This window comes from Rattus norvegicus, chromosome 1, assembly GCF_021556685.1.
Source record: "Rattus norvegicus strain SHRSP/BbbUtx chromosome 1, alternate assembly SHRSP_T2T, whole genome shotgun sequence".
Classification (NCBI taxonomy): domain Eukaryota; kingdom Metazoa; phylum Chordata; class Mammalia; order Rodentia; family Muridae; genus Rattus; species Rattus norvegicus.
The window spans coordinates 121154747-121165465 of record NC_141534.1 but is presented as its reverse complement, the minus strand read 5'-3'; the positions used below and the strand labels follow the sequence as shown (position 1 = coordinate 121165465).

The window sequence follows — 10719 nt, the reverse complement described above, 5'->3', positions numbered from 1 at the left end:
CAGCCAGAATACAGCAAATACAGAGGCGAATGTCAGCAGCAAACCACTGAACTAAGAACAGGACCCCCGTTGAAGGAATCAGAGAAAAAACTGGAAGAGCTTGAAGGAGCCCGAGACCCGTTATGAACAACAATGCCAAGCAAGTAGAGCTTCCAGGGACTAAGCCACTACCTAAAGACTATACATGGACTGACCCTGGACTCTGACCTCATAGGTAGCAATGCATATCCTAGTAAGATCACCAGTGTAAAGGGAAGACCTTGGTCCTGCTAAGACTGAACCCCCAGTGAACATGATTGTTTGGGGGAGTGCGGCAATGGGGGGAGGGTGGGGAAGGGAACACCCAGAAAGATGGCGAGGGGGATGGGGAGGGACTAGGGGGATGTTTGCCTGGAAATCGGGAAAGGGAATAGCATTCGAAATGTAAATAAGAAATTCTCAAGTTAATAAAAAAAATCAGATCCACTGAATCAAATCGAAGAGAAAGTGGGAAAGATTCTTGAACTCATTGGCACACAGGGAAATATCCTAAACAAAACTCCAATAGTTCATGCTCTAAGATCAAGAACTGATAAATGGGATCTCATGAAGCTAGAAAGCTTCTGTAAGGCACATCTGAGAGAGGGATAATATCCAAAATATATAAAGAACTCAAGAAGCTAACCACCAAAAAACCAAACAGCCTAGTCACCAAATAGGGTATAGATCTACACCAAAAATTCAGAATAGGGGAATCTCGAATGCCTGTGAAGCACCTAAAGAAATGTTCAAAGTTCTTAATGATCAGAGAAATATGCAAATCAAAATGACCCTGAGATTCCAACTTACACCAATAAAAATGACTAAGATCAAAACCTCAGGTGACAACACATATTGGGGAGGATGTGGAGAAAGAGAAACACTCCTCCATTGCTGGTGGGGCTGCAAACTGGTAGAACCATTCTAGAAATCAATTTGGAGGTTCCTCAGAAAATTGGAAATAAATCTACCTAAAAAGCCAAAATTACAGCTCCTGGGAATATAACCCAAGATGCCCTACCATGCCACAGGGGCACATATTCCTCTATGTTCATAGTGGCCTTATTTGTGATAGCCAGAAACTAGAAACAACCCAGATTTCCCAAGATAGAAGAATGGATACAGAAAATGTGCTATTTACACAATGGAACACTACTCAGCTGTTAAGAACAAGACATCCTGAATTCTTCAGAAAAAATTCATGAAACTAGAAAAAATCCTGAGTGAGGTAACTCAGACGCAAAAGAATATGTACAGTATGTTTTCACTGATAAGTGGATATTAGCCAAGAAAGAAAGAAAGGAAGAAAGGAAGGAAGGAAGGAAGGAAGGAAGGAAGGAAGGAAGGAAGGAAGAAAGAAAGAAATGAAAAGAAATGAAAATACCCAAGATATAGTCCACAGAACTAAAAAAGTCAACAAGCTGAAGGTCCCAAGTGAGGAGGTCTCAGTCCCACTTGGGAGGGAAAAGAAAGCAACCCTGGGGCTATGGTGGAGGAAGGGAGGGACAGGGGATGGGGATGGGGATGGGGATGGGGATGGGGAAGAGGGGAATATGATCTGGTATTTGGTTGGGGGAAAGTACTGAAGCCCTGAGGATGAGCAGAAAGAATGGAAACAGGTGACCTCAGGAGGAAAGAGGTTGGGAGGACCCTCTAGAATGTACCAGAGACCTAAGGAATGAAATATTCTCAGGATTCAAAGGCGGGGGGGTAGATGAAATGCCCTGCAGTATGGAGAGGGAATTAATTGAACTCACCTCTAGTAGAAAGACAGGGCATCAAGTGAGGGATGGGGTTGCTATCCCACAGTCAATGCTCTAACCCATAATTCTTCCTGACTGAAAGAAATGCAGGGATGGAAATGGAGAAGAGTCTGGGGAAAAGAAAATCTAATGACAGGCACAAAGTGGGATCCAGCTCAAGGGAAAGCCCCAATACCTGACACCATTACTGAGGCTATGGGGCATTCGCAAAAAGTGATCTCCCATGACTGCCCTCCAAAAGACCCAACAAGCAGCTGAACGAGTCAGATGCAGTTATGTGCACCCAACCAATGAACAGAAGCTACTGATGCCTCTGGTTGAATTAAGGAAAAGCTGGAGGAAGCTGAGGAGGAAGGCAACCCTGTAGGAGGACCAGCAGTCCCAATTAACCTGGACCCCCGAGATCTCTCAGACACTGGATCACCAACCAGACAGCATACCCCAGCTGAGATGATGCCTCCAATCCATATACAGCAGAGGACACCTGGGTCTGGGTTTAGTCAGAGAAAATGCACCTAACTCTCAAGAGACTGGAGGCCCCAGGAAGTTTAGAGGTCTGATGGGGTGGGTAGGGTGGGACATCCTTGGGGGGGCAGTATAAGATGTGGAACTGCTGTTGGGAGTAGACAGGGAAGAGAATAAAATCTGGAATGTCAAAATAAGCAATTAATTAAAAAGAGAGAGAGAGATTCGGGAAACGTAAGAGGAAGTAGGGGTATTTGAGTCAGAGAAGTAAAGGAGAGATGAGATAAAAGAGTCTAGTAGTCCAGTTACTGAGGCTATGAATGGTTGTGAGTTTCATCTGCAAGGAATACACAACCAGCACTTTCCAAAGCAGCTAGGCAGAGTGTTATTCAGTAGCTGCTATGTAAACAGGAACATGCAGATTTGTCTCATGGTGTTTGCAGGATTAATAAGAGTAGTTCTGAGTTCCTGCCTAATTTTTACACTACTCTTTCTTTTGGTCACAGAGAAAAGCAAAGGCATAGAGAGTAAGTCCTGTTGAGTGAAAGATGAAAAGAGACGTTGTAGGGGACTGAGCCAGGCTTTGATAGCATGTTTAGAAATCGCCTATATTCTAAGGTATATAGGACTTTATTAGGAAAGGATGTTGGTTAGAGGTAGAGTTCTCATGGACACTGAACTACCACAGACAGGTGTAGATAGGAAAAAATACAAGAGAAGAGAGCAAGTTTAGATGTAAATGATTTTTGTCCTATGTAAGGCAGAACCAAGATGAATAAGTTCCAGGGGGCTCTGAGCCAGCTGGAAATGCCCAAAAGTGTCACAGCTCTTAGAGTAGAAGTGAGGAGATCCGGGCAGCCTGTGCAGGGCAGGTAGCCAAAGTCCCCATGTCTCTCTTCAGCTACTGTGGAAGTGACAGCCTCCGTGGCAGGGGTCGGTAAGGTGGGTCCAAGGTCCAGTGATGGTTTGAGAGAGAGATAAGTCTTCCCTAAGTGTTACATCTCAAAACCAGCCACTCCCAGATAATTCTCAGTGAAAACCTTGTTCACTTTATTCCACGTGGACGGGAGACTTTATAAACTTTGAGAAGTGGGGTAGGACTTAGGGGGTATGTGTTTCCTATTGGCTAAGTTTGGAATGTTAGTGATGCTCTATGTGCATGGGGAAGGACTCCAGCTGTTTTCCTTACATGACTGATTGTCGTGGTCCTTTCAGTGGGGTGTTATGGTTACATGTTCCAGAGCAGGTAGAGAAATGGAATGCTTAACTTAAGTCTCTGAGATTCCCTGGACCTGAGTTTACTCAACCTTACCAGTTCTTATGCCTATTTGGTAAAAATGTTCCACAATGTGGTGATTTGCATGTGCTTGACCCAGGAAGTGGCATTATTAGGAGGTGTGGCCAGGTTGGAAGAAGTGTGCCAATGTGGAGGATGGGCATTGAGACCATACTCTTAACCATTTGGGAGTCAGTCTTCTCCTAGTGAACTTCAAATGAAGATGTAGAACTCTCAGTTCCTCCTGCACTGTGCCTGCTGCCATGCTCCACCTTGATAATAATGGACTGCGCCTCTGAACATAGGTTTTTTCAACTTGATATGCCATAGCTGGTTGAAGGCAGACTTTTTCTTAGGAGAAATAAAGGAGTGGAGTGTGGGGAGGGAGGGAAGGAGGAACAAGAAATTGGAAGGATATGAGAGAGACAGAAAACTGCAGTTGGAATGTAAAAATAAATAGACTTAAAAGTATTCACATATTACATGTTTTAGCTGAAGAATATGACTGTGGGTCTGAGAAATGTGTAAATTTAGGTAAGGACTCTCAGTAACACACTGTGTTGTTTATCAATTATATCATGTATGGGAAAGTCCTATGGCTAGAATTGATAATAATTCTTTTCACTTTGGGGTATTTCTATTAATGGCAATTACTACTGCCAAGTTCATTTTTGTAAATGACCTTGGGTTGTTATTTAAGCAGACAACAAAGCTTCAATTCTGGAATAAAAATTAATAATTTTGACTATTATCTCCACTACCCACTTCATACCCAGATTTTCCACATATTCTTTCTGGGTCTATCCTCATGAGTATACCCAACTACCTGTTCTTCATTTTCCTGTAACCTGCCAGATCTAGCCTTGACCATAGCCAGTGACCCAGACTAGTATAACCATGTTAATGTGGAATTTTTCCAAAATAGTTCACATATTTAGTGTGGTAGTTTGAATAAAAATACCCCCACCCCATAGTAGCAGAGAATTGCCTTATATGGCATCAATGGGAGGGGAGCCCCTTCACCCTGTGGAGGTTCAATATATGAGAATGCTAGGGTGCTGAGTGGGAGTAGGTGGACAGATGGGGGAGCATCCTCATAGAGGCAGAGAGAGGGAGAAGGGGATAGGGAGTTTGTGGAGGAGAACTGGGTAAGGGATAACGTTTGAAATGTAAGCAAATAAAATAACAAATAAAATTCAAAAAAAGAAAAAACCCACCCCATAGACTCATGTATTGGAATGCTTGTTCACCAGAAAGTGGTGCTATTAGGAGGTATGGCATTGATAAAAGAGGTATGACCTTACTGGAGAAAGTGTGTCATTGGAGGAAAATAGTATTTGGGGTTTCTTATGCTTAATTCAGGCCCAGTCTCTCTCTTCTTCTTGCCTATCAAGATGTAGAATTCTCAGCTACCTTTCCAAACACATGTGTGCCTTCATGCTTCTGGTCATGTTAATAATAGACTAAATCTCTGAAACGCAAACAAGCTCCAATTAAATGCTTCCCATTATAAGAGTTTCCATGGTCATGGAGTTTCTTATCAGCAATAGAACTTTGAATGACATGCTTAACACAAAGTTCAACAGATATAAGAAAACTGAAATAACACACCGAATCCTATCTGGCTAGCATGAGTTAAAGCTGGATATCAGCAACAGAAAATGTACAAACTAATGGAAACTTAACAATTCACTACTCAATGAAAAATTGGTCAAAATAGAAATCAAAAATGGAATTAAAAACTTTTAAAGTCTGTGCCTGACTGTAGCCCAACCACCAACTCATGCAACTCATCCAAACTCTGTTTCTGCCAGGACTTGCCTCACCTTCATCTCCTCAAAGGTGTCCTGAATGCCTCTGCTACTTTGCTAGACATCCATACTTCCCAGATCTGTCTCCCAGGAAGTACTCTAAGTACCCCTGACCTCTTTATTCATGCCTTTTACCAAAATCTTCATATTTAGCCCGAGTCCTATAACCAGTATACAAGCTTAGTCTGTCCTTCACTATCTTCACTGCAAAGGCGCTGTCATCTTGAGCCAGAATCTTTCACCTCTTTCCTCCAAACCATAGGACTTTTCCATATCATATCTAACCTGTCCACAGAGACAGATATGCCCTCACACATCATACTCGGAACAATATGTCTCTATATAGTGGTGGCATAGTTTGGGAGTCTACTTTCTATGTGTCTGTTGGGGTTCAGAAAAAGGCCACACAAACCATATGAACACTAATTTCAGATAAGCAAGAATAGTTTATTGAATACACACTCTAATACAGAACGATCAGGACCACAGAAAAGGATTCAGAAGCCTAATTGTGTTACCAGTCTCTTCTTGGGACAAGCTTTTTGTAGAAAAAAAAACGGGTAACTTGGATAACTAGATAAAATATTATCAGCTAACTTTTAAGCTTATTGGTCTTGAGTGGGGTTGGACGGGTGGTAGACAGGTGGTGAACAGGAACATTTCAGAGCATTGAGATAACAAAGCATAAGTGATACAACAATAGCATTATGACATTTCAGGAGAATTTTTCAGTGTCAGCTGTGGATAATTACTTCTTGGAAACAGAGTCTGAGAATCCTAACTTAATTTCACCTTATGAGCAGAATGAAGGATGAATACAAAATTCTACAGTACAATATAGTTGCAGTTATGTTAAAAGGAGCAGGTCTCAAAAGTGTCCTGTATGACCACAGCTTGGACAACATATTGTCAGGAGATGAGTCAAGAACAGTTTCTTGCCCAGAGATAGCTTGCCACATTTGAAGCAAACTCCATGGTTCTTCAATCAATGCTCATCATCTGTGAAGTAGAAAGGGGTCGCTGTTAGGAGTTGACATTTCTCATTGTCAATAAAGGCTTACATTAGTAAAAACATCTCTAAATGCTATATTCTACAGATCTTTGATATTTTTGAAGACCATCTATTTCGGTATATTTGAATAGGCAAATGCTGCTTATCTCAAGTTACTTACATAGATTAATTTAGAAAACTTATCTTTACTTAGTTACACCTGTGGTTTTCTAAACTAGTACCTAACAAAGTTACAAATTTGTTTGACTATTTACTTGGATTTCTTAACTATCCTATCCAATTTGTAATAGTATCTTTCAAAAGGACTAGGACTTCACATTGCATTTTAAAGAATTATGTAGGTATAGGTTAAAAGGAGTTGATACATTGAATGTTGTAATCAAAATATAACCTTATTTTTGTATTAGTATACAAAGATCTATACCAATGTAGCCAATATACCCTTATTTTTGGATACAAAGACCTATAACAATGTGACCAAATATAACTCAACTTTCTTATCAATAGACAGTAATCTATAAGAGTAAATTAAATAATCTACTCCTTTTCCTATTATTCCTAATTTATTCCTGTATTAATCTCTTTTTATTTCAAGATACTTTATTTTCAAAATGGCTCACAACATAAGCTTTTGGCCCATTCTGCCAATGTATAAACTATAAATGCTTGCTCAGTAGCTGAAGAGCACTCGTTAGTATCAGGTCTGAGAAGTGAATGAAAATTCATATTCAAAGTTTCCATAGGAACACAGTAAGTGTGACCCCCATCTCCTAGTCTTCCATACTTCATTGCTGCCAACCCTTCTCTTACAAAGACATTCCAAACTAGCAGTAATTAAGTTAAATGGTCCCCCCCCAAATGCCTTAATTCAAGCTAAACTTGCAGATAAGAATGGCATCTACACATTGATACTAACAGAAGCACAGGCTGCAGGGTGATGGTCCCTCCCACTCTCCTGGGCACAAGTCATAGGCAGAGTACCAACATCCTGCTCCTCCACTTCTGGTGGAAATCCACGGCTCTGGATCTGCTTCATGAGTTGTCACATTGACCGTGACATTACGTAGTAGATGTTTGGCTTCTGGAACCCATTGAAAGTAGAAGTAGCAGCAACAGTGTATGCACTCATGTTCTCAACAGCATCCAATCACCCACATGCATTTCAGGCAGGCTACAGCGCTCAACGATCTGATCAAGGCCATCACATGTTGGTCCCCAGATGCTGGATGAGTAAACTTCTCATCTGGCTTGGGTGTCTTCTGCAGCAGAGCCTTCACATGTGCATGATCATAAAGAATGCAGTTAAATGATCCATACACTCCATCATTCACCTAATACATGAAGGTTTGCTCATTTGACTCACCTTTATCATCAGAGCCCATCTGCTCCTTTCACATTTGTTGTTGTTGTTGTTGTTGTTGTTGTTGTTTTGTTGTTTGTTTTGTTTGTTTTCTTGGCTATGATATTCACTGCAAGTGTGAAAGATGACACAACATAGTATCTGCCTGGCTCAGCTATGCTTCTCACGCCAGTGTCTGATGTGAAGCACTTGTCCAGGGCTAAGTTTATTATACTGTAATCTCTTCAAATTTAAGCTTTGTATCTTCAGATCTAGGAAAGCCAACACCAATATCAAACAGATACATGCTGAAACCAACTTCTGTTCCCAGGTCAAAGACACAGTGGGCGTCTGACACTGCCTGCACGAAGGTCTCAGGGTCAGTACATCCACTCCCCACATGGAAGCTGACACCAATGATGTCAATATTTAGCTCTTTTGCCCGTTCCAAGAGAACCCTTTTGCTTTTGAGTGTGGCATCAAACTTAACACTGAGGCAACAAACTGCTTTGGAATAATCATTAATCTGTAAAATCATCTTTGCCTTTGGATGTACTCTGGTAACTTTCATCAATTCAATTTCACTGTCAGATGATATCTGTCAGCTTAAGTCAACCCAAAAGTTAGTTATCTGGACTCCATTACTGGCAGCATACTTGATTTGAGACACTTGTTCACAAGGATTTGGATAGATAATCCTCTCGAGGCACCCCAAGCCCCTGCCCCAACTGTATTTCAGTCTTGCTTGCACAGTCAAATCCTGTCCCAATGGCAGCCAGGGAGCTCACTATGGTTCTGTTCTCATTACACTTGACTGTGTAAAAAAGGGTGTAACATGGGGAACAGCTTTTAGCCACCTCAGATGCTTCTTTAGGATGTCTCCTAGGTCCACAACATAGAAAGCATCTTTATCATCAGAGGAAGAAACTTCATTGATCTTTTGGTCCAGAATGTTCTTAGCAGTAAAGTCTTCATTGAGGGTATAGCATTCAAATTCTTCCTTAGTAAAGCTGCTCATGGTTCTAGATGTGCCTACAGAAAACCTAGGGATGGAATTAAATTATCTCCAGCTCTCACAAGGCCAGTTTATCCAAGAACTCTGAATACTGTCTCCTCAGAGTGGAAACAGCACAGAGATGTGAGTGACTGGACCCATGGAGAAACCGCCGTGCTGAATCCCAAGGAGCACCGGGCGCTTTGCCCGGCCCACAACCAAGGTGGCACCAACCTGCTGGCTGAGGGCAGTCTGTGGCAGCTGTATGGACTGATCTCCTGTATTAATTTTATAATCATCCTCCTTTTGTCTAAATAAAAAGGAAAAATGTAACTCTAACATAGTAAAAATTACAATAATGAAGGAATTTCTCCAAGCTTTCCACATGTCTAGCTTGGTTGTACTTGACAGTATTTTTTAGTTCAAAGTTCATTAGACTATATGTATCAGTCCCCTGTAAAGTTTGCAATTTTCATGTTCTGATCAGTTTGTAGTTAGAAGTTGATCTTTAGATGATATTTGTTGGCTTAAGTCAACCCAAAAGTGTCCACCGTTTGCACAGAATCTGGCAGCAGAGGAGGCTTGTGTTGTGTGTAGTTTTGAGCTACTGCCTTTTGCTCTGGGAGGTGACTGTGATACCGCCCCATCCCAGCTCCCCTTGAATCCACCAATAAAACACACAGACACACAGACACACAGACACACAGACACACAGACACACACACAGACACACACACACACACACACACACACACACACACACAATTTGTTCCTTTTCCATTTGCCTTAAGACACAATTGCTGGGCCCTACTATCTCCCGCCTAGAAAAACATTTCCTCAATACTATTTTTATCTCTACTCCTTCCACCTCCTCTAAACATCAGTGGCTAGTCACACCTAGCCCCTGCCAAATATCCACGACCACTGACCTGTAGCAGTGACCACAGATCTCATATCCTCCTGAGACCTTACATGGCTGCTGGCTTCTTCTTCCTCCATGGCAGAAACTTTCCTTCCTTGTGTCTGCCTTTTCTTCATGGGACCTGGAAGTCCTGACCTGGAAGTCCTGCCTGTAACTTCTACCCAGCAATTGACCCCTGGTTTTCTTTACTCCCAAATTAAGAACCCATTGGAGAACAAGACCTTAGAGACAGAACCACCTCCTCAGGCATGGGGAAGTTTTGCTTAGTGGCAGCTTACTACAATATCAGTGAATTCATCATTGTTGGTGGCAGTTTTGCCTAGTGTTAGTATTCCCACAATTCAGGTGGATTTCTCATTGCAGGATCCCATCCTCTTCAAAACATAAAAGATTACTTAAGAATCGTAGAAACCTTAAAGGTCTTAAATACCATATTCAGCGGATCTCAGAATGGTTTGAATCCCACACTATATTAAGTACATCTGAGGTACTGTTTCAAACTTAAATCTGAAAACACATAAAAGAAGGTAGATAAAGCTTAATTCTAGAATAAGTTAGTATTCCGTATGACTACTAGTATCATAACATTTCATATAAATTGATAATCTTATATATTTTGTGATAATATTTATGCCTTAAGGAAAGAGTCAAATGAAAACCAAGATATTATGAGATGAGTGGCAATGTAATAGTTCCTTAGTTTCTCTCAGGTTCATACCAAGGAGCTCTTTAGATATGGGGTAAAGATTTTGGATTTTCCTTTAATAAGAGTGCATGGATTTAGAGAAGGAGAGAGGCATAGTCCAACCACAAAGGTAATTTTAATTTTTAATTGAATTGGTACCACATAAAGCCCATTTGCCACTTATGTCTGTAGAGGGCAGCAATACCATTTGGGCAATTTACTCTTTTTTTGGACATTTTCTTTTGATGTTCTATCCTGTTTTTCAGATGTTTCATTTGTCCGAAGGTCTCTGGATTCTTTAGTTCAATGAATTTATTCTCCTGGAAAGGTACAAACGAAACTGTGCTCCAACCCTATCTGGGGGGTTCCCTTTTCTGGATGGTTTTATTTTTCCTAGGGCTAAATGTTTTTTGGCAACAGAAAAAGTCTTACCT

At 41.2% G+C, this 10719-nt stretch overlaps 1 pseudogene; it reads right to left on the bottom strand.

The window, feature by feature from the left end:
• Nucleotides 1-7243: 7243 nt before the first annotated feature.
• On the bottom strand, nucleotides 7244-8702 carry Odc1-ps8 (ornithine decarboxylase 1, pseudogene 8; annotated as a pseudogene).
• Between the last annotated feature and the right edge of the window lie 2017 nt (nucleotides 8703-10719).